General features: G+C 40.7%; 1 long non-coding RNA gene across 1 annotated transcript; it reads left to right on the forward strand.

The window, feature by feature from the left end:
• Nucleotides 1-489: 489 nt before the first annotated feature.
• On the forward strand, nt 490-17,259 carry LOC116046324. Its single transcript, XR_004104106.2, has 4 exons — nt 490-581; nt 1,730-1,826; nt 4,311-4,439; nt 16,757-17,259. It is a non-coding gene; the product is annotated as an uncharacterized LOC116046324 (long non-coding RNA).
• The last annotated feature ends 8,050 nt before the right edge of the window (nt 17,260-25,309 follow it).

Consider the following 25,309-nt stretch of genomic DNA (forward strand, 5'->3'; position numbering starts at 1 on the left):
GAAAATGAACTCATTATACACAATAGCCCTTATTAGAGAGTTACTTCATTTTCATTAGATTACCTGAATTCTTTTTGATGCATAAACATGTTAGCAGCATTTTAATGCTGCAGGTGGTCCAGTTCGAGTTAAATCCAACTACTATAATATACTTGTTTAATTTCAAAACACTGTATTATACTGTAATGTATGTAGGCTATTGATAATTAGTAGGCCTACATAAAGCAATTACATGTAGTGGGGTAAAAAGTAGGCCTACTCTCTGAAATGTGGAGTAGAAATACTTATACACAGGTAAAGTACATGCCTCAAAGCTTAAATACAGTACTCGAGTAAATAGTTACTTCCAACCACTGCACAGCTAATTTAAATGGTTTCATAATTAATTGTATTACTAGCACCTGTTCTTTTCCGACTGTGACACAAGTCAAAACGTCTGCTGCTGTCTGCCGGGCGTCCGACGTGATGACATCACCGTAGACTGAGAAGCCTGCCGTGACTGAGTTGAGAATATACTCTTTCCCCTGCATCTTTCTGTTTCGCTAAACATGAATAAACACGACGTTGTTCTCTGTAAACATGTAAGTAATTAATAAGCAGTTTTGGCTGGGTTGTATTTTTGCCTGAAAGAAAGTTATGACCATTTCCTTCTTAATTGGTGCTTATTACTTGTTAATTAGTGTAAAGTGCGACACACGGCGGCTATTTTTGTGGTTGCTTTTGTGCTCACCGTGTTGTAACGTTAAACCGTTAGCGTTGAGACCATACTACAGTGTATGAACATTTCACTGACAGTGCTGCTGAGGCCTACATTTAACCACAATAAGCATTTAACAGTAATTACTGTTAAATGCTTATTGTTGAGTTAAATTCGGTATCTTGGAACTTGCTTCATGGCTAATTGTTGACATAGGTTAGCTAACATTAAAGGACAATTCCGGCGCAAAACGAACCTAGAGGTTATTAACAGATGTGTACCCACTCTGTCGCTCTCTGGGACATGTTTTCATACTAATCGAATGAGTTTTTAGCTTGCAAGACGCTAGCGCTGACCGCCGATTAGCTTACAACGCTAGTATTCGGGGCACAGGGAACGTAAAAACAAATAGCTATTTATACCACTAAAAAGGCTCAAAATATCACCAAACTTCAACGGTAGCATAATGAGGGTCCCAAAATGTCAACTGAAGCATTGAGAACTTTGTAAGTGTACAGACAGTTTATTGAACGAAGAGCTGCGGGAGTTCCGAGAGAGAGAGAGAGAGAGAGAGAGAGAGAGAGAGAGAGAGAGAGAGAGAGAGACTACTAGTCTATGCCGCAACACAGCCTCGTACTTCGGGAAACTGGTGGTGTACATGCGGACTTTATGAAGCTATGGCAACCGAACAGGAGTGTCTGTGTTGCAAGGAGTTGGACCTGTTGCGTCGCGATGCCCAAGAGACGGCATGTAAACATGAACGCGAGTGTCTTCATAATCTATATTTTCAATAAACTGTCTGTACACTTACAAAGTTGTTGTACTAGCGTTGTAAGCTAATCGGCGGTCCGCGCTAGCGTCTTGCAAGCTAAAAACTCATTCGATTAGCATGAAAACGTCCCAGAGAGAGACAGAGTGGGTACACATCTGTTAATAACCCCTAGGTTCGTTTTGCGCCGGAATTGTCCTTTAAGGGTAAGGTTAATGTGCCATTATAAATGAAGCTTCACTTTGAGTGTTGCTCCTTTACAGTGGCCTTCTCCTCCGAAGAAAGGTGTCAGAATCAGCTGAGGGAGGCAGCTAAAGGAAGAACTCTAAAGATGGATTTAAAACATAAGCCGGCTACCAGGTGAAACATTTCTGTTGAACTAGCAACCAGTTCTAAGTTCTAATTTTTTTCTTCATTACTTGTTTTTTTCTTTGTATCCTTTTGTAAAGTTGGAAGTAAGGGTATTTGATGTAATATAAAAGTAATATTTATTAATAGTAATATAATAAATACAGGTTATATGATTTAGAAAATTGTTTCACATGTGTTGTCCGTCAATTAAATTGATACAGTAAGTGAAATGTTTAATATTTAAAACGTATGTCTTCAGTATTTCATCCAGCTTCAATAAAGCACTTAAGTGTGTGAGGATGTGTGTTTGCACATGAATGACAGAATGAGAGTTTGTTAATATGATGTATTCTGCCAACATCAGGATGTATTGGGTACAATTCAGTTTTGGAAGAGTGTTAGAATACAATATTAAACTTAGCTTAACTAAACATAGCTTATTGCCCATAAATTAAAAGGGACAATTCATTTTAGTGCAGCAATATTTTTTTATTATCTATCTATCAATCAATCAATCAATCAATCAATCAATCAATCAGTCAGTAAATATAGTTTAATATGGTCTAATAAGGAGTCTATAAATAGTCTAACATAGTTTATAAAATGTAAAAAAAAAAAAAAAAAAGGCCAAGGTAACAACTTCAATGCACCTTTCTCAAGTGTGATTCCGACCGAAGAAAATTAACTAAAAGTGTGGTCACACCATCAGTGGCTTCTGCACCAAAATCAATTTGTTGCACATCCTATTCAATCATTGTACACTTACGTCCACAGCATTTCACATCACAAAGGACTTGGGATGTGATGATGTACAGAAAGAGTTCATAGGGAACATCAGAGATGCATCTAAAGCTTTGGCCAGAGTGTAATGAATATGACGGCTTCACTTTCTGGAAAGCTTCCTCCAACCTTCCCTTGCTTTTGGAACATACATAACACACACACACACACACACACACAGTAGAGAAAGCTTTAATTAGTGTTACTGGCATTAGAGTATTTTGGACTAAAAGGAAAGAGCTCGTTCACAACCCTTACAAGTGAACAAGTGAAACGATGCAGCTTTGCATTTCTGTAAAAGGATGTGATATAGCCCAGTCATTTGAATTCGGTCGATGGTGGGCTCACTCCACACTGTAATGATGTGCTTGAAAAAATGCTCATATGTTTATCATTCATATATTTGGAGCAGACAGCCTTAATATCAAGTAAAGGATGAATTAATTCTCAACTTCAGTTATTGCTACACAGAATTGTTTTCAACTCTCTGTGTTTTCTGACTCACAGTTTAGTTTTAAATATGCAACCCTTTGAATTAAATTTTTACTGTAACTATTTAATTTATTATTTTTGATAAATTTCCCTCTGGATGAAGCATTTAGTCTGAGAAAGTGACTCAAGTGGTATCCCTTAATTAATCTCAGTTTAACTGAAAGCCTGCGATAGGGATGTAACAATGCATCATGAATCGGTTAAAAACGGTTTAAATGTGTAAAGATTACAACCGGTTGAGATAAAAATGTAATCGCGATGCAATTTTTGAAACGGCTCTAGGCGTGACACTAGTTAACATTTACAGCAGGTAACGTTAGCTGGCTTAAACTGGTAAAATGCTGACAGCTCTGCATTGTAAAGTGTGGCTGTATTTCACTGGAAAGTATTCTAACACCGGGACGTAGAACAGTCTGCAGCTAAAGACACAAAGCAGACTAGCTGCACTTGAGACACCATACTGCCGCTGTCGGATAAACAACAGTGACGGGACTTAGTGTTGCGTTTTTTGGCTCGTAAGGTTGAGGTGCGTTCAATGTGTTTGTAAAATACCTTTTGTGTCATCTAGTGTTTCTTCTTTTTGTCGTTGAACATCAAATGGTTAACATACTATTTCAGTTGCACTTTTGATAAGAGGACACATCTGTTGTTTATCACAGTTTATGTAAATACTTACAATCGTAAATCGTATTGAGTCGTGAGTTGAGTGTATCATTACATCACTACACTGCGATACAAACTAGGAGCATGGAGTTTGAGTGTTTATCAAGCAGGGCGGGTCTTACAAAAGAGGCTATTGAGTTTCAATATGGGACCCAGGGTTCTTGGAGCTTCACCTTAGGGATTTCTGCATTTGACCAATTCTCGCATTCTTACTGTATGACAAGCATAATTGAAATGATTGGCGTACACTTTTAACCCTTATCTCTTTTTATAATGGGAAGGTATGGCACAGTTGGCCTAAACAAACTGTTTCTGGCTTTGTTAGCTAAGTAAATTATGGGCATACTTATTTAGCATAGCAGTTTATGAAAATATACGATTGTTGTATTCAATACTAATGTAACCAGATGTATTTACAAGACAAAAGTGATGGTTGGCTAATCACGTACAGTGGTGAGCTTGCTAGCCATGAATCATTTGATCATATCAGACAGTATCACTTATGAAATTACTACTACGTATTACATTTTATGATGTCAATTTTCGTCTTTGTTTCAGTCTTGCCAAGGAAGACATGAAAACACATCCAGAGTGTGTACACACCAATCTGAGCTGACAGCTGCACCCTTCTTTTCACTGAAGGAAGAGGATTTGTTACTGGCATCTTGAGGCTTCTACCTTGAAATGGTACAGTCACTATTCATTCTTTACGCACGCACGCACACACACGCACATGCATGCAGGCACGCTCCACTTTACACACTGGTGGCATAAAAATATAATTTAATTTACACCAAGGATTTTTATCACAACTTGCAGCTGACCGACACTGCCATTACTGTGCTGATGATAATCAATCTCAAATCAATTAGGCAGTAATTGCTGAGTCAATGGGGGAGGCTGGTTAAATATTGATAAGTGTCTAAAAGGCCCATCAGGCTCTATTGACAGCTCAGGGAGACAGACAGCACTGGTTCAGCTGAGAGGGGAGGGTGGCGTGATGGAGAGATGGCTTAGGGGCTTGGGTCATATTCTCTACTCAAGCTGGCCACTGTAATCAATGCAAACCTGCTCTCCCTGTGGCTGTAAGCTCTGCTCATAACTTTTATATTATTGTTGAAAGTACTTGCTCTACAGTTATCAAGGTTTGGGTCTATATAGTTTGATAAGAGAAGAAACCAACCTCTAGTGCTGAAGACTACACCTAAAAATATTGTGCATTGTTTTCAGCTATGAACCCATTTTGTGGATTGGTGGTATTTGTTTCATTTCTGTAGATAACTGGGAAATCAAAGACGCAGATATTTTTAAAGTTTAGCTTCAATTGCGCAGTAACAGGAAAACTGTACACTAAAATGGAATATTAAGACCCTTTAACCTATATTATATACTGTACCTAAGTAATGCAATAGCATTACCAAGGCTGATGCAATGCGCGTTCCTTGCAATGAAGATGTAATATCTTGTGCAAATCCACGTGTGTTGGAGCAACCTTCCTCTGTGTGTATTAGTGGTTTATATACTCTGCCCTGCTTTGCCATGTAAACTTCCATAACAGCCATAGGGCTGGCCGATATATCAGCTTTTTAAGGTATATCGATACATTTTCCAAGGAGAATTAGGAGACAATACCATTTATATCGATATAGTTTGTTGCGTTACATAACCCGTTTCTTGCTTAAAGCAGTGCCAGTGTTTGCATCTTTCCTCTCTCGCACTCTCTGTGCAACCCCGTCCCCACTCGCTAAAACCTAACTACTTTGCAGAGCAAGTAGGCCTATTGTTATTTTTGTTTCGTACATTTTTTTTAAATTGTTATTTGCACAGCTGTGTATTTTGTTGAGCAGGATGGGAAAGCCTGTTATTGTACTCTGTTTTAATTAGTCTGTTATTGTTGTTAAAAACAACTAAAGGGGCATTCTCAGAGATTGGTCTATTAATATTTAATATAGGCTATTTATTTAATTGAATTTTTCATTTACACGTTTTGCAGCTGTAAAATTGAAAGGAACGGGAAAGGAAACCCTATCTTTGCTTTTTTTTAATCACAGTCTGTTTTAATTAAAGTGCTTGTTACATCTCACATGTAGCTTTGACTTACGACCATAGACTGTAAATAAATAATGGACAGAGCTTCCTGGTCTAAAAAACTGCCTTAAACCTACATTCCATCTAATTTCAAGCAGGGGCGACTCCACTGGTTGGAAAAAGTCAGATTTTATAGAAGTCTATGTGGTTCTTTTGACACACACAAAGCACGTATGCATGCACGCATGTTTGTTCACAACTGCAGTTGTTGATAAATTCTTAGGATTAAACATAAGATAACATTTTTTAGCTGGTATCCACACTTTGAGAAACAGTGCCATAGATATTGGGAATAGGAAAACAAATCTGGCCAAACTGTTAGAACACTGTTTTCATTTAAGGTGAAACACGGCAGGCAAAAACATCGTTTTTTTTATAAAATAAATATACCAAATATGGTCATTTCCCTTTTTATCAGCAACCAATCGTGAAAGTAAAAGGGGGGATTTAACTCAAAATGCGCAATCTCATTGGCTGATGCCAATTTCTGACAACGTGATTCGTTCAGAATGGTCACGTGACGTGCTCTGACATTTCCGCGGTAGCTCAAAATGTTGAAAGAAGTGCGTCGAAAACGGCCGAAAATCACCTCAGAGAAGACGAAAACAGTTGTTATTAGCAAGAAGACACAGGGGATTACAAACTAAGACAGCAGATGAGGAAATGCCTTCACATAGTACGTCGATGTTTAAACTGTCGTTCAGAAAACAGGAGTGTTCAGACAACGGAGGTAATCAGACTCTCTCTCTCTCTCTCTCTCTCTCTCTCTCTCTCTCTCTCTCTCTCTCTCTCTGAGAGAGTCATATATTAAATATTTGTCACATATATACCACACTGTACTGATCGCGATACAACACACTATATTACAAAACAATTACATTACACAACAGTTACAGTTTTGTATAATATAATTACTATATAATAGGCTACTAAACAAATCTGTAATTTTGGGATCCTAAGTTGTGTGAGTCCCTCAGGCTGTAGCAGGCAGATACATGTTTAGCTGTCAGTGGAGCTGCTGTCTCTTCTCCTAGGAGAACTATCAACTTCTCTTCTGGTGTTAACTTTTTTTTGGCTATTTTTTCAAAGTGTAATTCTCTTAGTGAAGATAGTTTTTCCCAGTGGAGGAGGAAGTGCATCTCTGTCTGACCCAGTTGGTGGTCACTGAGCCTGTATTTAGTCAGGATCCGTCTCTTCTTCGTATCTCTGACAGTGTGCAGATAATCTGTCAAATAATAATTTAGTCTACTTTGTTTGTTTTCTCCAATGTTCTAAATATTGGTCTTTTGAATGAGTCAATTAGTTTTGTTCTGTTGTGTTATGAACCAGTGCTGATGGGAGCCTGGTTAGTTATCTTCACCATCAGCTGACTGAGGGGACTGGTTCTGGTTAGTTATCTTCACCATCAGCTGACTGAGGGGACTGGTTCTGGTTAGTTATCTTCACCATCAGCTGACAGAGGGGACTGGTTCTGGTTAGTTATCTTCACCATCAGCTGACTGAGGGGACTGTTTTGTGGGAAAAGTAAGCTGGAGCAGCAGCAAGTATGGCCATCTCCACCTTCAATGAAGGTGCCTCTGCTATGCTTTCTGATATGGAGAAGTTGTGGCTTCAGAGCACTGTTGTGACGGTCAATTCAATGAGAGAAACTGATATGCTCAGGACCTCAAAAGCTGAGGCCGTCACAGCTGCCAGTGTAAAACATAGTCTAGAGTCTAAGCACAGCTAAAATACATATGGTGCTGGAATGGACAGTTGGACTTTAAAAAAGCTGTTACATCTATTGTTGGTCTTGTTCTGTGTCCATACACCTGTCCAGCGTGGGTTTTGTCTGCAACTTTGTGCATGATATGCCAATGTTAATTCATTGAGTTACTGCAGTTGTAGGCCTTATATGCCTGCCATTTTATTAAATAATCAATTTTCATGAGCTTGAAATATTCTATATTATTATCACTAAGGGCCTGAGCATTTATTCTGTTTTTGAGCAATTTTCCAATAGAAATGTATTAAATTCCACTATTTAAATCTTTAAATGCCGTTTTCTCAAAATGAGTTTTTTGTCATTCTCCAGTATAAACATCTCAGCCTATGTAGCACCTATGTACACCAAACTTTCCAGTTATACACTTAGTAGTATTCTGAAGATATTTACAGAGGGATTTGTTAATAAATCATTCCTGCCCTGATTTATGTGACATTTTAAGCTAAAAAACATGGCGAAAATCGATTTTTTTAAGGCTATGGACAGTATATTTTGATTTCCTAGGTAATGAAAGCAGATATCCTGAAATCCCTCTGTAATTTTGTTTTCATCTTGTGTGTAAACAAAATGAAAAAAGAATTTTGCACCTGGCTTTATCATATGTTCAGATCTATCTACCGAAAATATATGCAAAATCGTGCATATTTAATGAGAAAATGCCTAATTTGCATAATTAAACATAAACATTTCAAAAACTTGTAATACATTTTTTTTATATACTTGTGTAAGTAATCAACTGAGGAAGTTTCATGGAGATATCTATTATTTTAAAATTTTAGCCTATTCACCTGTAGTGTCTCGCCTTAATATCAGTATCATGTGTTTGAAAGATGCAGGATATTAACCTACTCAGTACTGCCAAATTATTAGTATTGTCATTGTCAGTTTCAATATCTCTTTCAGTATTAAACTGAACTGAAAATATCCAAGTACAGTGTCAGTGTTGGCATTTGAAACCCATGTTAGTAGCACCATTGTCTGTGCCATTTGCAGTTTGAGTTACATTGAGTCTGAAGCTTAAGAGAGGAGATGAGCAAGGACTTTGCCCTAATTATCATGCTGGCTAAACATGCTGTGTCGGTTAAATGGTGTTTGCAACAGGCGCAACCTCTGGCTGCTTATAGCAGCTACTTCCTGACACTCCCAATCAGCTTGATTGATTGGATCCCAAGCCACTCCCTAACTCTGATTGGCAGCTTAATGACAATGGAGGAGAAGAACAGCTAAAGGAGACAGGGCATTTTATGGTACTTAGCTAATCCAAAGTACTTTTTTGTTTTTAAAATGTATGTGTGCAAGTTTCTCAGTTGTCGGTCTGCAATCAGGAAGCATCAGAAAAAAATATTCATCCATAATAATCTTTCTGGGCTCTTTTCTTCGGCTTTCCTTAAACTGTCACATTTATCAAGATTAGGTGACTGGTGGAGCCCAATTCTCCCATAAAATGAATCAGTCTCACTAAATGCCTGAAACAACTGATGCCGACTGGATCTTGGTATAACCAACTCTGACAAATATTCAACGCTCATACCAAACCACTGATTAGACAGCTAAGTCATCCATCTTCTGAAGACCATACTGACATGTGAGCATCCATCTGCATTTGTTTCTCATAGGCAGGTAATACCATTAGCCTTTTGAAAGGGGAAGTTAGCCCATGATTTTCTATTAATCCTTTCCTTTTACAATCACAAATCAAGACAAGGTGGTTTCAAGCTTTGGTATCTTCTTTGATGCTTCCTTTGTGTTCTTGTTTGTCTTTGACTCCACCAAGATGTTTAAATGCCTCCTGCTGTAATTAAGATTTCTGCGTAAGGTATGTATGCAGCCATAAAGCATGTTTATGAATTGATTTGTAATGTGCTTAAAATCTGACATCTGACATTGTGTGTCGTCATGTGGTGGAACTTTGCCGCCTGCTTTAAATGGTTCCTGGAACATTCTTGAAAAATTCTTTGAATCAGAGGCAATTGACAGGTCACTTTGCCAGCCCTCATCGTCACATCATCTTTATTTTTTACTCAAATGTGATGTTTTCATATAATATATCCTTTCAGTGATAAATAGGGTCTTTATCATTTTTCATCTAGGTAACAGAGTCTCAATAGAGTAAATTGTTTGTAATCAGAGAATTAAAAGAGCATTTAATCTTACAAGGCTTGTCGTGTGGAATCGCTTTGAGGTGAGCTAATTCAAGATGAATGTAACCTGAGGGCACTTAAGATGGAGATTGGGGATGCGATAAGATGTGCCTTTGGAATACTAGCGCAGAGATGGCACACCCAGTGAAGACTAATCGTGTAAAGGAAATCTGTTCTTTGAACCCTTCCTGAGAATATGAACAAGATGAATAAACAACAGGTGATTGCATGCCACCAGAGGACTTGTGCTAAAGCTAGCTTATGTGTTGTAGCAGAACTTTAAATAATAGAAACTCCCTGTTACATTAATCAAAGGTCAGTCTTTGGAAATATTTTAGAGTTGGTATCATTTTTTTGGGGGGAAAATGACAATTTAATCATTATTATCATTAACAGTTTGTCAGTTCAGATGTGATTTGGCCAGCTGGGAATACCTGGGGGAATCTGTGCATAACACTTTCCCCACCATTACATACTGTTGAAGTGCTTAAGAACTAGGCAGCCAACTCCTATTTGTTCTGCTGAACTTGTTAGTGGGGGCGTAGAATACTGGTTGTACAGGGCATCTTGCAGGGGGAATGTGTTTAACTATATAAGCTAGTGTGTATGTTTTTTTTTTTTTTAAATAGTTAAATAATATATTTGTGAAAATGAAAAGACTTGCATAGGAGGGGAAGATCTATAGATGTTGTCGTACATACTGCTGTCTACAAATAGAGGTTGATAAATTTATTAGGCACTTAAGTCTGCTCTCACAAACTAATCATCAATAAACATTTCATACCAATATTTTAAAAAATCTCTCACAGACAAAGACAGGTCCAGTGTGCTACAGAAATAGACAGTTTACCAAATCTCATTAAGGCATTAAAACAATCTCTAGACACTGGAGGCACAGGAGGAAAGGCGACGTGGTGTTACTGGGAGCAGATTGACTTCTACAAGAATGGCCATTTGGTACGATTCTAATTAATCCACTAACTCTCCATGGGACTGCTGTTAGCACCACATCCGATCACACAAACTTACTTGGTCAAGGACACCAGCTAAGAGGAATTTAATCAATGTGATGGATAACATTTGTCTTTCCAGCTCTTGCGGCAATTCCCATGTTAACCATTTGTAGCAACAGTACCTTTCCTTCCGAATGTTCTTTCTTTTGGCAAGTGATAAGGTAAGGTAGAACCTAAAGGCAATAGAGAAAGTAGAGTCATTGCTATCACGAGGGGGGGAACAGGGAAACAGTGCCACTGTGCACCTCTCTGCGACATTAAAGACAGAGAGCCACAAAGTTTTAGAGCTGGCAAGCCCAGAATGTATGTAATGAAATAAATGCAACAACACATTTTAAGTGATATGTTATGATGACATGCGTATATATCCATGACACATGGTCATGTCATGGAACTGCTGAATTACAGTACCGGCACCTTTTTTGGTCCAATTTAGATTACACCCCAGATGATTCGATGATTCATGACTTGACAATTCTGATTTAACTACCAGTGCGTTTACATGCACAGCAGTAACAGCAAGGGCGTGGGAAGGGGGGTGCTGCAGCACCCCCTGTTGGCAGGAGCTGAATTTTATATTTTTTATTTTTTAAATAATTACTAATTCGCTGTCTGACATTATTTATATTTTGTATATCAAATAATGAGGCAAATAGCAAAAAAGGGTTATGGATAGGTTCGAATATAGCCTTCTAAAAATGAACAGCAGTTATATCTGCTATAGAGGTCAAAGTGAAAGTGAGTCAAGTGACGTGACTCGCTGAGAAGCGAGCAGGCTGAGGCTAGTTGACTGGAACGTTAGTTGTAGAGAAGAATATGTCACAGAAAAGGATACAAGATTTTTTCTTCCGGCATAGTAATGCGGCTAAAATTAACAAGATTTCATCTGTAGAAGTTACAGTTGATGTTTCCTCGTCTACCGCCGAGGCAAACTCTGTTGGGGCAGCTGAAGAGCCTGAGTCTGAAATAACGTTAGCAAGCAACACGGCTAACGTTAGCAGCACCATCATAGCATCTAACGATAACTTTACAGAAGGATTCGAAAAGCCCTGTCAGCCAAGCAACTTCAGTTATCCTGGAAGGAGGTTCAAGAAACTTTTCAACGGTCTTTTCAGCTGAGATGAGAATGAATGATAAGCCGTTTCTTGTGTCATTTGTTGTGTTAGAGTGCCTCCTACTGGGCACAATTGGTAATTATCCTGAAATACGGGAATATGTTTAGCATATTTATGTGTGGAAAAGAACTACGGTTTACACGCTGGTTCAGTGTCTCCTGAAAAATGTTTTGTGTAACAGAAACCGCTGTGACGTGGTTAGGACACATTTGCTATGGAGAAGGCACAAGTTAGGAAATTGTTGGCGAGGTCATTGCAGCCTGATTATTAGCATATCTTTTCAAGCCAAACATCTCTGGTGTGGTTTTGACGATCAGAAAAGTAATTTACCTTAGCTATATACTGAAACAGGCTAATGATGTCAAGTGCGCTTCTGTGATGTGGGTGCGCGCAGTGGAGTTGGAGTGCCGAGTGCTGTCGCATAATTGTGGAACAGTGGAATTTGTGGCTGCCCAGGACTTTTCTAAAACTTCTCACTCTCACCCATACGCTGCGCTAAAATGACGTATTTAGCTGTCAAAATCCGAAACATTTCCTGGGGGGAGAAATCATCAGACATCCATTATTTTGTTATTCAGCACCCCTGGTCAAAAATAGGTTCCCACACGCCTGAGTAACAGGGGTATGGTCTTACCCCGGTTAGTGAATAACCGGGTTATGCCAGTTCTCCCCGTACACATGAGTTAGCTAACTAACATTAACGTTAGCCAACGGCCACAGCTGGGGCCGCTCGGTCCCTCCACTTTTTTGCAGAGACCCAACGTTGACAGCCCCAGAGATAGACAATCTGTTTAACCATCTCCCGGTGTCCGCTGCTGCCTCTGCAGGGAGTAAAACACATGGACCGCATCGCTGTTTTGTTGTATGGTGTCATAGCAACAACTGCGACTCACACATGGATGTATTAAGGGAACTACGCTGACAGATTATTTCCGGTTCAAAAACCAACCCCAGCGGAGTGGGGAGGGGCAGTTGAAGCATGTGCAGACGCTTAAAACGATCATAGCCCGGTTAAGGTGTATACATGGACCAATACCCCAGTTACTGAAGGAGTTCTCTTCCTCTGTTAACCGGGTTATGATAACTCTGATTTTAACTGGGGTAAGGTGTTTTGAGAAATCGGGGTATTGCCTTAACCCAAATATGATCGTTTTTTTAAACTGCATGGAAATGCACTGAATGTAAATCTTTAGTCGGGGACACCCCTAATAGCTTCCTCCTCAATACAAACTAAAGTCTCCTAGAACCCCGTTAAAGCATTTCTGAATAGTTAGGTCTAGCACTTTTTATCAATTCCTCCCACAGCTGACATCAAGGCCCTTTTTAAGACGTATTGATTCATCTCATGCCCATACTGCTAAAGTATTGTTAGTTGTTAGTAAACTAACAATTTGATTTTTGCTCCGTTAAATTCAAAGCAGAATAGAGCCACATTTGTTTTTCATGCTGCTTGGAGTGCAATACATTCTGTTATGGATAATGGTAAATGCCTCTTGTGTGATAGTTTATCACGGACTAGGGCTGTTGGAACGAATACCGAAATTCGAATATAATTCGAATAGTAAAAAAATCAATACTATTCGAATGCTGAAATTACTATTCGATTGTAACTTTTTTTTTTTTTATAAATATACTTTATATATAATAAACGTTAGCTAATCATCCTCTTCTCGCCTTGGCCTACCCGCATGTGTGATTCATGTCATGTCGTATGAACAATAACTTAGCTGGAGTGAGAAACACAAGGCATTGTGAGGTCTAAGCTAACGTTATGTACCAAGTAACATTAGTACAACATTACGGAGCTAACGTTACGTACTGAGTAACGTTAGTACAACATTACGGAGCTAACGTTACGTACCGAGTAACGTTAGTACACGGGGGAGTGACAGGCTGCGGCTGGAAATTGTAAGAAGGACGGGAAATAGTTTTAACATGACTTTAAAATCGACATCCACCGAGCCAAAATGCTTATGTTATCAATAGTTAGCTCGTTCTGGTTTCCTAACTGCGTCGCAAGGTATAGTAACGTTTGCTTAGCTGGGAGCTTCATGGAGAAAGCTAGAGTTGATGTTAACTGCCCTACAGCTGTCAGTTAGCTTCCACGTCATATATTACCTTCTTACAGCTGTATTCTCAGTAACGTGACAATCTGCTGGAAACAGGTTGCTTATAAATCACTAAAATAGTAGTGACAGCACCGTTTGGCTTGGTTATTAATGCAGTTAGCATCGTTTGTTTCTTACCTAGCTAGTTTATGACAAATCGTTTTGGCTGTGCTTCCTAACATGATATCATTGTGCTAACCGAGCACTGTTAGCCTTTACAACAGAGCCGCTTCACTACACTTGTTAGATAACGTTTCATTACAGAATGATACAGATACAGATTTCTCTGTTGATTTGTGTTTGTCGCTGTGTCCTCGTGGTGGAAAATGAATGTAAACAAAGTTGCGTGCAGGTCGCCTCAAGGCCAGGCTAATGTTAGAAGTCCCTCTGGGGGACATAACGTGTAACAACAGCCACATGCTTATAGTGGCATTGACAATGCATGAGCCTGAGTAGTGTAGTACATATTATTTAACAGGCTGCAATTGAGCATTAAATATTCAAATATTAAAAAAAATATCAAATGGAATTCGAATAGTATTATAGAGGAAGATTGACAGCTCTATCACGGACTGGCAAGAAATGCAGCCATTTGGGGTCCTTGATGCTATTTATGAAATTGGAAATTATATTCTATTTTCACTTTATTTAACAATGCAGTGCAAGATTTTCCTAGAATGACTGAGGGCATTTACAGGTTACCTCATGCTGTATCATGAAAGCCAGTGTGTGGCCCATATGTTGGGGCAGATATTCACAGAGGAATCGGGGTGTGGTTTTGGGTGGAAGTAAGGGTTTTAATCAAACGGCTCCTCCAGATGTTGCCCACCTGGTGAATTGCGAAGCGTCTTTCACACCAGTGAAGGAGAGAAGGCTCCTTGTGTGTCAACTCTTTTTTTTATTGTAACTTGCAGTTGTGCTGGGCTTTAACAAGGCTGCAGAGAAAGCAGCATACAGGACAGAGGGCTGCATAATTGCAGTACTATGTAATCTGTGGAAGCTAACAGAGGGCTTTTTTTGCTGTCACAGGTTGCCTCATGCCATGCTGCGTGCACTAGCAGGCAACTATACTAGACTGATCGGGTGAATTTTTATTAGGCTTGTGTTCCTGTCTGGTATCTTGCAAGCAACTATCCCCTCCGCCTTTCTATCTGATATTCAAACAGGCAGCAATATTTGGGAATGTATTTAGAGAAACATTGCAAAACAGAAGATTAACATGTTAACAAATATATGTTACCATCTGCAATTGTTGGCACCAGTGGTGCAGTAAAAAATAACTAGGATGAATTACAATAGCATGAATAACAAACAACTATAACAAAAGAGTCAAACTGTAAGTTTCTGAATCCTGACATTCACATGAAACCCAGAAGTCAGTGCAGTAGAGAACAAAGACAACATGAGAAAGACACTGAAGAAAAAACATGAGCCTGTCATGAATATTAATATTTGCAATTGTTTTGAGTCTCATTCAATGGAGCAAAAGTGTGATTGGCAGCCGGATGGCAATGGCTCACCAATCAATCAACTACTTGAATGAGCAGTATTCCCAATACCATATGCTGCCTATGTGTAGTACACTGCACTGTCTCTTGGACATACTACCATTCTGCATTTTTTTATAATTTCATTTGAATGACTAACAAGACCGACCAAGCGGGCTTGTAAAAAGACCTGAATATTCAGTTAAATGCATAATTTTTATGGAAATTAGGCACTGAGCCAAGAGGCAGCAGATTTATAAACACCTGTTTGCGTTTGATGTTTTGACACAAACTCACAGCCATTTCAATCCACAAAGTGAAGACTTTACTTTTACTTGAAGGACATGCTCTTAAGGGATACTCAAACAATAATAAAAAAGAAGAAGGGACAGTATGTACTGTATGTGTGTGACTCAGACTATATCTCTCTAGTTAATGGATCTAAATAAGGCACATTAAAATGATGATAAAGTAATTAACTGATCTATGTTGGAACTTTTCTTGAAGAAGGAAGGGAATTCTTCTTTCTCTCCACCAGAGAAGTCCCATGAAATATTCAAAAAGCTGTTTTTCCCTGGGATAGTAATTCATCATCTATATATAGCCTCCTTTTTATCACTCTTCCTGGATCATGGATGATTCCTGATTCTGGCAATACATTTTTTTCAGACTTAGATGATGAGAAGAATGCTAAATGAATAAAATATCCAGCTGCCTACTTAGTCATGGTGGCGGTGTGGGTGTGAGGGGGCTATCTTGTAAGTAACCATAAATAACCAGTGAACTATGGCTAAACATAGTTCAGGCAGAGGCAAAGGCAGTCAAATTGTAATTTCAGAGTAACTATAAGAGTGGATGGATATAGAAGGGAGTAGTGCCTGGATTGATTAAGTGTTTAAGAGGCTAAAGCAGATGGAAATATTAGACAATCTAGTTAATACCTCAGGGCGTGACAAAAATGAATTACATACCAACAGGATCTGAGTGCTAAGGTAATCAACACCTCCACATGTGGCTGAAAGTGTTTCCGAGCTGAAATTCTCAACATTTTCTGTGAAGTAATCCCTGAAGGAAGCTGCCCAAATTACATCAACAAATCTAGCACCGTATTCACATACAGTCACAACCTATTTTAAAGTCAAAAGTTAAAGTTCTGATTATTCTACTCATGTATAACACTTGATACATTTTCAGCTCTCTATCAATCTACCTTAATTCCTACATAATGCCTGCACCCACTGCACTGTGAGGGAGGTTATTGGAACTTTCTTTTTATCTTTTCTTCAGTGCTGTGTCTTGCAAGGGATTGGGATCGGCCGAACATGGTACCTTCAAAGAGCTTGGAAGGCTTTGATGAGTCCACTTCCTCTTCCTCATGGATCAACAGGGCTGTGGCCTTTACTTGCTCCGAGGAAGGCAAAGTCCTTCCTTGAACTTGTAATCAGCTCCCGGAGGTGAGCTTGAGCCAAGTAAAGGACTTGGACTCAAAAAAAATCAAATCACTACATATGACATGTGGTTTCAGTGTGTGACTTTTGATGCTTTGGTTTCAAGGTACTTGGCTCTCTGTGAAATTAAGACAGTGGTATTATCTTTCATTAAAATATATTCCTTTGCATTTTATTTTCATCCTTATAAGCCATCTGGATATTGCAGGTCTTAGGATGTAATTGTGGGAAATTACATACGTATAAGCATCAGGTTAATCATTTGAGACCAGCTAATTCACAGAGTCAGTAGTGTTTGATGATTCTGGCAAAAGCATACGTTGCTTCATTTCTAAAAGCACTATTAGAATATAACCAATTTGAATTTAGGTTTAAAAATTTTTTACATTTGTTTCTCATCTATCTGTAAGGTCAAAACTGTGTGGCACATCTGCACTACATACTAAGGACTACTGTCCCACAAGATAACGCACAAATGAATAAAAGAGCTGCTCACAGGTACAAAAAAGGTAAATGAATTGCAGATGGTAGTAAGAGAGCTCCATAGGGTTAGGGTTAGTGCTAAAATAAATAAAAAATGTTATATTTTGATTCACGTCCAACGGTAAACTTATTGTATAATTTGTTGGTACTAACAGATGATAAGGTATGTTGATTCCTTGAATACTAACTGCAAAAAACAGTATACTTTAAAAAGATGTATCTATTGTGTGTTGTGTAAAGTATGTTGTATTTTTTTAAGGCCGATACCAATATGATTATTAGTAGGTAATGAAACTAGTAACCAATATTTGGAACCGATATGCATTAACAGTGAAAATGAAAATCTTTAAGTCAAAATTAAGATTTTGGAATAATATAATCGCCAGGGCCAATAATCGGTCTATTCCTAGAATTTGGACACTTTGTTGACTTATATTGTCAATTCTGTCAACTCTGGATTTAGGATTGAAAAACAAAAACACAAACAACAACAACGAATATAGTTAGTAGTTTCAGAAAACTAGTAGTTTAGAAAGTAGTTTCGTGGCATGTCTTGACTGAAGAGGGGGAACATAAATCACTGGTCGACTTTGATCTGATTGGCCGATGCCGACTACTCAACTCATTGTTACACCTGTCCTGGGGGCTGTTTCACAAAAGCAGAATTTATAAATCCAGGATAACTGATAAAGCGAGGCTTGACCTAGTCTAATCTGTGCAGCCTGGCTTGGTGTGTTTCACGAAGGCCAAAGTCAGGCTGAGGAGGAGCGACTAGGTCGAGTCAGGATGAAGTAATTCAGATAGACGCAATTATCTGCCACGCTTTTTTCTCGCGTTTTTTCTTTTATTTTCTTTTATTTTTTTAATTTTTTTTTTTTTTTTTACAGAGGACGAGTTTCCTTCTTTACATATTATATGCCTTGCTCCCTTGTATATATGGACATAGAAAAGAAAGACATTGCATAAATTGGACTCTAAAATCTAGAAACTATAAAGAGAATGAAGTGATAAATTCCATGCACACTGCAAACATGAATGTAACAGAGTGTATTCATCAGTTATTTCCCCAAAGCTAAATATAAGGTCAAAAACCATTGAGGTGTCCTCGCCCTGTAGTTACATGAATGTACAGTAGCCTACATCACTAGATAGTTACTGGTCCAGTAAACTAAGACTATAATTTGGGAGAATTGTACAATTAGGATATGTTCTTAAAATTGTACAATCCTCCCAAATTATAGTCCCAGTTTACTGGACAACACAAATTGTGTGCTAAGAATGCCAAATACAATGCACATGGAAGCAGAACAAAACAATTAATCAACTAAAATAATTCAAGGTGCATTGGTCCACTATAGAAACACACATGTACAGCATTGTATGTATTGCCCTTAGTAACAGACTTCATTTAAAACACATTTGGCAACTTGATCAGCCTTTTCTAATTATCTCAACAACTGCCATAATATATTCATCAAACTTCTAACAACAATATGAACAGCAGTCTTCATACAGCAATATAACAGTAACAATGTCACACGAATAATTATAAAAAATAATGGTCACAACTTTAAATAATAACAGTAGTTAACTGAACATCAATATGCACCTGTTGTATTTTAATGCAGGCTGATAACAATAAGATAAAAGCACTGCTGAGTGAACAGAAAAGGCTCCAGGATTAAATAAATCCTGGCTGTTAGCCTGGTCTAGCTGTACAGAATAAATCTCCATGGTAACTTAGGTGCCTCTGCTTTTGTGAAACCGAGTCAAGGCTAAATTGAGCCAGGATGACTGGGAAAGTAGTTTAGTAGTCAACAAGTTTAGTGTCAACAATCCACAAAAGAAAGGAATTGACTAAAGTAGTCAGTTCAGTAGTGAAACAACTGTCGCATTAAAACAAGCCAATATGATACATTTATGCCAAATTATCATATTGACATCAGTGTGGCACAGAGGATGGACAGCCATTTGAGTTGAGATGAAGGAAACTGCAGGGTACTTGCTGCACAGCCAGGTGCAGAGATGATTAAAGCAAACCCCTGTGTTGCTGGTTGGCAACAGGGTCACAGGAGACGTGTATTTAATGTTTAAATGTGGAATTTTAAATGTGGATTTAAACACTGTCTTACAACATCATTACCCAGACGTGTCCTGTTTTCAGTACACTTAGTAGAAATAAAATAATTTACCTACCAGCAGCTGAATGCAAATAATTTCCTTTCCTCTTAAGAGAAGGTGCAACCCGTGCTGGTGTATTAAAAATGCTGTAATGGGAAAAGAAACACTTTAATCAACCTGTATTTAACGGAACGCTCCATCACATGCAGCAGACAAGTGTGAGTACAGCACATAATATATAAAGCAACTGGCCTTAATAACTTTATAATAACTTTTATGTGTTTAAGAAAGAAAAGTGCCTAAAAATATGAGCCTGGGGGGTTGTGGTGTTGTGTTCATTAAAATCGAACCTTACCTTCGGCGAGCTGATATGACAATTATGTCTTTTGAGTTGGATAAAACATTTCTAGTGTGTACTTGGCGGCACTTAGTTTAGCAGGTACAAATCAGCTGTATCACTGCCATGCATGTTTTATGCATCTTATGTGATTTCCTGTTGCATTAATTATTTCAAATATTTATAAATTGAGATTATTATTCAAATTTTAAAGTATTTGTAACCATTCCCAAATAATTTATCGAAGGTAGACTTGAATTGCACCCATAGTAAATGTTTTGGAATTGTTTTTTTCATGACTTTACTATCACTGTATTTTTTTTCATGAGTTTGCATATGTTACACAGATCCCTCCTACTGACTGCGTTATTAACGTCTGTCTTTTGGGAGCACAAATTGAATGAAAGGTACAGTGAAAATTTGCCCTGTGCTTTCACAGATATAAATTTCTCCCTCAGTTTCTGGCAGGTCTTCCCTGGGAACATCCTCCTGTTTCCAGGAAGTGATGGGTATCCGTTTGTTTGTAATGAACAAAAGATTATCTGGACACTGAACCAGGGCCACAGAAAATCAGTCTTCAATAAAAGAAAGTCCAATAAAAAGGATGTTATAGACAGAGTGACTGACAAGTGATATATGTGAAGTTCACAGCATATAGCATCACAGCAATACGTTCTTAACACCAGAGTTGCAAAATCAAAACAAAATCTTAGAAATGAGAACCATGAACTCGCAGAGGTCTACAGTAGTTACTGTTTGTGGAGTATTACATCACAGGATCAGCATTTTTACACAGAAGCAATCCCTCACAAATTCTAACCTGAACAATTGCCTGTCACCACTGTGTCAAACACTGTGATATGAGTGCTGACAGACTGAGTGAAAAAGAAAAGTGTAGCTTTACTGAAGATTTCCCTGCAGACACTCAATACCAGGTAACACTGCTCTCCCACTTAATTGTGCCTTACAGTTAAGAGTCATTTTCTCAGATCCAGGATGGGGCTCTGGCCTTGATTTGATGTTAACAGCCCCTTAGACCGCCACACTCTCCAGACAAGGCTGCATTAGACTTTAATTAATTCTGTTGCTAGCAATACTCAAAGGTAATGGCGATGCAGGTATGCAGCTCACAGCACAGGTCTGCAGTGCCGTTATGAACAACACGGCCAGAGTTCAAAGTGGATGTCTGGTGTAGGACACTGCAGGCGTTTGATTTGAGGGAATGCTGGAAGGACTGTAAACTCAGTGCCACGTTTGGCTGTAGCAATACAAGTTACCTGCATTGAATTTGAATGGATCCTGTGACTTTTTGGACATGAGCTATCAATGCTTTATTTAGTAAAGACAATTTTATGTCTCTAAACTGGGAATGCCTGGATCAGTTTTTTTGCAAAGTGGCTTAGTTGGGTGCACTGTCACCATAGATAAAAAAACAATTTTAATTTGAATTGTTTTATATCTATTAGTGTCACCAGACAACAAGAAATTGCCTGTTCTGGCCCTATTGGTCTCCGAGTGGAATTAGAATGTTTCCCTTTAATAGGTTTTTTAAGGTGCTCCATTATCACTGCCATCCATCCATCCATCCATCTTCGTCCGCTTATCCGGTCTCGGGTCGCGGGGGTAGCAGCTCCAGCAGGGGACCCCAAACTTCCCTTTCCCGAGCCACATTAACCAGCTCTGACTGGGGGATCCCAAGGCGTTCCCAGGCCAGGTTGGAGACATAATCCCTCCACCTAGTCCTGGGTCTTCCCCGAGGCCTCCTCCCAGCTGGACGTGCCTGGAACACCTCCCTAGGGAGGCGCCCAGGGGGCATCCTTACCAGATGCCCGAACCACCTCAACTGGCTCCTTTCGACGCGAAGGAGCAGCGGCTCTACTCCGAGCTCCTCACGGATGACTGAGCTTCTCACTCTATCTCTAAGGGAGACACCAGCCACCCTCCTGAGGAAACCCATTTTGGCCGCTTGTACCCTGGATCTCGTTCTTTCGGTCATGACCCAACCTTCATGACCATAGGTGAGGGTAGGAACGAAAACTGACCGGTAGATCGAGAGCTTTGCCTTCTGGCTCAGCTCTCTTTTCGTCACAACGGTGCGATAAATTGAATGTAATACCGCACCCGCTGCGCCGATTCTCCGACCAATCTCCCGCTCCATTGTTCCCTCACTCGCGAACAAGACTCCAAGGTACTTCAACTCCTTCACTTGGGGTAAGGACTCATTCCCTACCTGGAGAAGGCACTCCATCGGTTTCCTGCTGAGAACCATGGCCTCCGATTTAGAGGTGCTGATCCTCATCCCAACCGCTTCACACTCGGCTGCGAACCGATCCAGTGAGTGCTGAAGGTCACAGGCCGATGATGCCATCAGGACCACATCATCTGCAAAAAGCAGCGATGAGATCCCCAGCCCACCGAACTGCAACCCCTCTCCACCCCGACTACGCCTCGATATCCTGTCCATAAATACTACAAACAGGATTGGTGACAAAGCGCAGCCCTGGCGGAGGCCAACTCTCACCTGAAACAAGTCCGACTTACTGCCGAGAACCCGGATACAGCTCTCGCTTTGGTTGTACAGAGATTGGATGGCCCTGAGAAGGGACCCCCTCACCCCATACTCCCGCAGCACCTCCCACAGTATCTCCCTGGGGACCCAGTCATAGGCCTTCTCCAGATCCACAAAACACATGTAGACCGGTTGGGCATACTCCCAGGCTCCCTCCAGGATCCTTGCGAGAGTAAAGATCTGGTCCGTTGTTCCACGACCAGGACGGAATCCGCATTGTTCCTCTTGAACCTGAGGTTCGACTATCGACCGAACCCTCCTTTCCAGCACCTTGGAGAAGACTTTACCAGGGAGGCTGAGAAGTGTGATACCCCTATAATTGGCACACACCCTCTGGTTCCCCTTTTTGAAAAGGGGAACCACCACCCCGGTCTGCCACTCCTTAGGCACCGTCCCAGACTTCCACGCAATGTTGAAGAGGCGTGTCAACCAAGACAACCCCTCCACACCCAGAGCTTTAAGCATTTCTGGACGGATCTCATCAATCCCTGGGGCTTTGCCACTGTGGAGTTGTTTAACTACCTCAGCAACTTCCACCAGGGAAATTGACGACAATCCCCCATCATCCTCCAGCTCTGCCTCTACCATAGAGGGCGTATTAGTCGGATTTAGGAGTTCCTCAAAGTGCTCCTTCCACCGCCCTATTACCTCCTCAGTTGAGGTCAACAGCGTCCCATCCTTACTGTACACAGCTTGGATGGTTCCCCGCTTCCCCCTCCTGAGGTGGCGAACGGTTTTCCAGAAGCACCTTGGTGCCGACCGAAAGTCCTTCTCCATGTCTTCTCCAAACTTCTCCTACACCCGCTGCTTTGCCTCTTTCACGGCAGAGGCTGCAGCCCTTCGGGCCCTTCGGTACCTTGCCACTGCCTCCGGAGTCCTCTGGGATAACATATCCCGGAAAGACTCCTTCTTCAGTCGGACGGCTTCCCTGACCACCGGTGTCCACCACGGTGTTCGTGGGTTACCGCCCCTTGAGGCACCTAAGACCCTAAGACCACAGCTCCTCGCCGCAGCTTCAGCAATGGAAACTTTGAACATTGTCCACTCGGGTTCAATGCCCCCAGCCTCCACAGGGATGCACGAAAAGCTCCACCGGAGGTGTGAGTTGAAAGTCTGTCGGACAGGGGCCTCCTCCAGACGTTCCCAATTTACCCGCACTACCCGTTTGGGCTTACCAGGTCTGTCCAGAGTCTTCCCCCACCCCCTGACCCAACTCACCACCAGATGGTGATCGGTTGACAGCTCTGCCCCTCTCTTCACCCGAGTGTCCAAAACATACGGCCTCAGATCAGATGAAACGATTATAAAATCGATCATTGACCTTTGGCCTAGGGTGCTCTGGTACCAAGTACACTTATGAGCATCCCTATGTTCGAACATGGTGTTCGTTATAGACAATCCATGACTAGCACAGAAGTCCAACAACAAACAACCACTCTGGTTTAGATCAGGGAGGCCGTTCCTCCCAATCACGCCTCTCCATGTGTCTCCATCATTGCCCATGTGCGCGTTGAAGTCCCCCAGCAGAACTATGGAGTCCCCCACTGGAGCCCCATATAGGACTCCACTCAAGGTCTCCAAGAAGGCCGAATACTCCGAACTCTTGTTTGGTGCATACGCACAAACAACAGTCAGAGTTTTCCCCCCCACAACCCGCAGGCGTAGGGAGGCGACCCTCTCGTCCACCGGGGTAAACTCCAACGTAGCGGCGCTCAGCCGGGGGCTTGTGAGTATCCCCACACCCGCCCGGCGCCTCACACCCTGGGCAACTCCGGAGAAGAAAAGAGTCCAACCCCTATCCAGGAGTATGGTTCCAGAACCGAGACTGTGCGTAGAGGTAAGCCCCACCAGATCTAACCGGTAGCGCTCCACCTCCCGCACCAGTTCCGGCTCCTTCCCCCACAGAGAGGTGACATTCCACGTCCCCAGAGCTAGCGTCTGCTGCCCGGGTCTGGTCCGTCGAGGCCCCTGACCTTCACTGCCACCCATGTGGCAGCGCACCCGACCCCAGCGGTTCCTCCCACAGGTGGTGGGCCCATGGGATGGAGAGATGGATGCCACGTAGCTTTTTCGGGCTTTTTACCAGACGCTCGCTGACGAGCCCTCCATCTGGGCCTGGCTCCAGACGGGGGCCTCGGGCTTCCTCCGGGCAGGGTCACTCCATCTCTTCCTCGGTCACTCATAGGGTTTTTGAACCATTCTTTGTCTGGCCCCTCACCTGAGACCACTTTGCCTTGGGAGACCCTACCAGGAGCACAAAGCTCCAGACAACACAGCCCTCAGGTTCATAGGGACACACAAACCTCTCCACCACGATAAGGTGATGGTTCCAGGAGAGGATTATCACTGCCAAATGTGTGAATATGAGCCTATCACAAAAAAGTGCATGTACACAATAACCTTCAGCACACTCCTGTTGCAGGTCAAACTGGGAGAGTGTCTATTACAGATTAGAGGCTTGCAATGGTTTATTTTGTACTCTGTATGTTTAGGCAACTGTTGGCCATATCTAAAGATATTAAGACCAGATGTATTGTATGAGGCTTTGAGATAATGACAATGAATTAATCACATGATAGGAATGATTTATAATACATTGCCTCAGAGAGGATTGTCTCATTCCCAGTAATTGAAACACAAACAATTCACTTTGTTGCCCAAATTACATATTGCTGTTGGGTATGAACTAGGGTTGTCAAACAAGTAATTTTTTTTAATCGCTGAATTAATTAATTAGTTAATTGCGATTAATCGTATATTTTATCACATGATTAAAATACTATTGTTTTGCATTTCAGAACAGTTTTTAAGTACATATTAACAATCGAAAGCAATTTTTACCAGTGTATCTTGATTGGGAATCAAATGAATGCAAAGAAAGT

Source organism: Sander lucioperca, chromosome 1 (genome assembly GCF_008315115.2).
Source record: "Sander lucioperca isolate FBNREF2018 chromosome 1, SLUC_FBN_1.2, whole genome shotgun sequence".
In the NCBI taxonomy this organism is placed as follows: Eukaryota; Metazoa; Chordata; class Actinopteri; order Perciformes; family Percidae; genus Sander; species Sander lucioperca.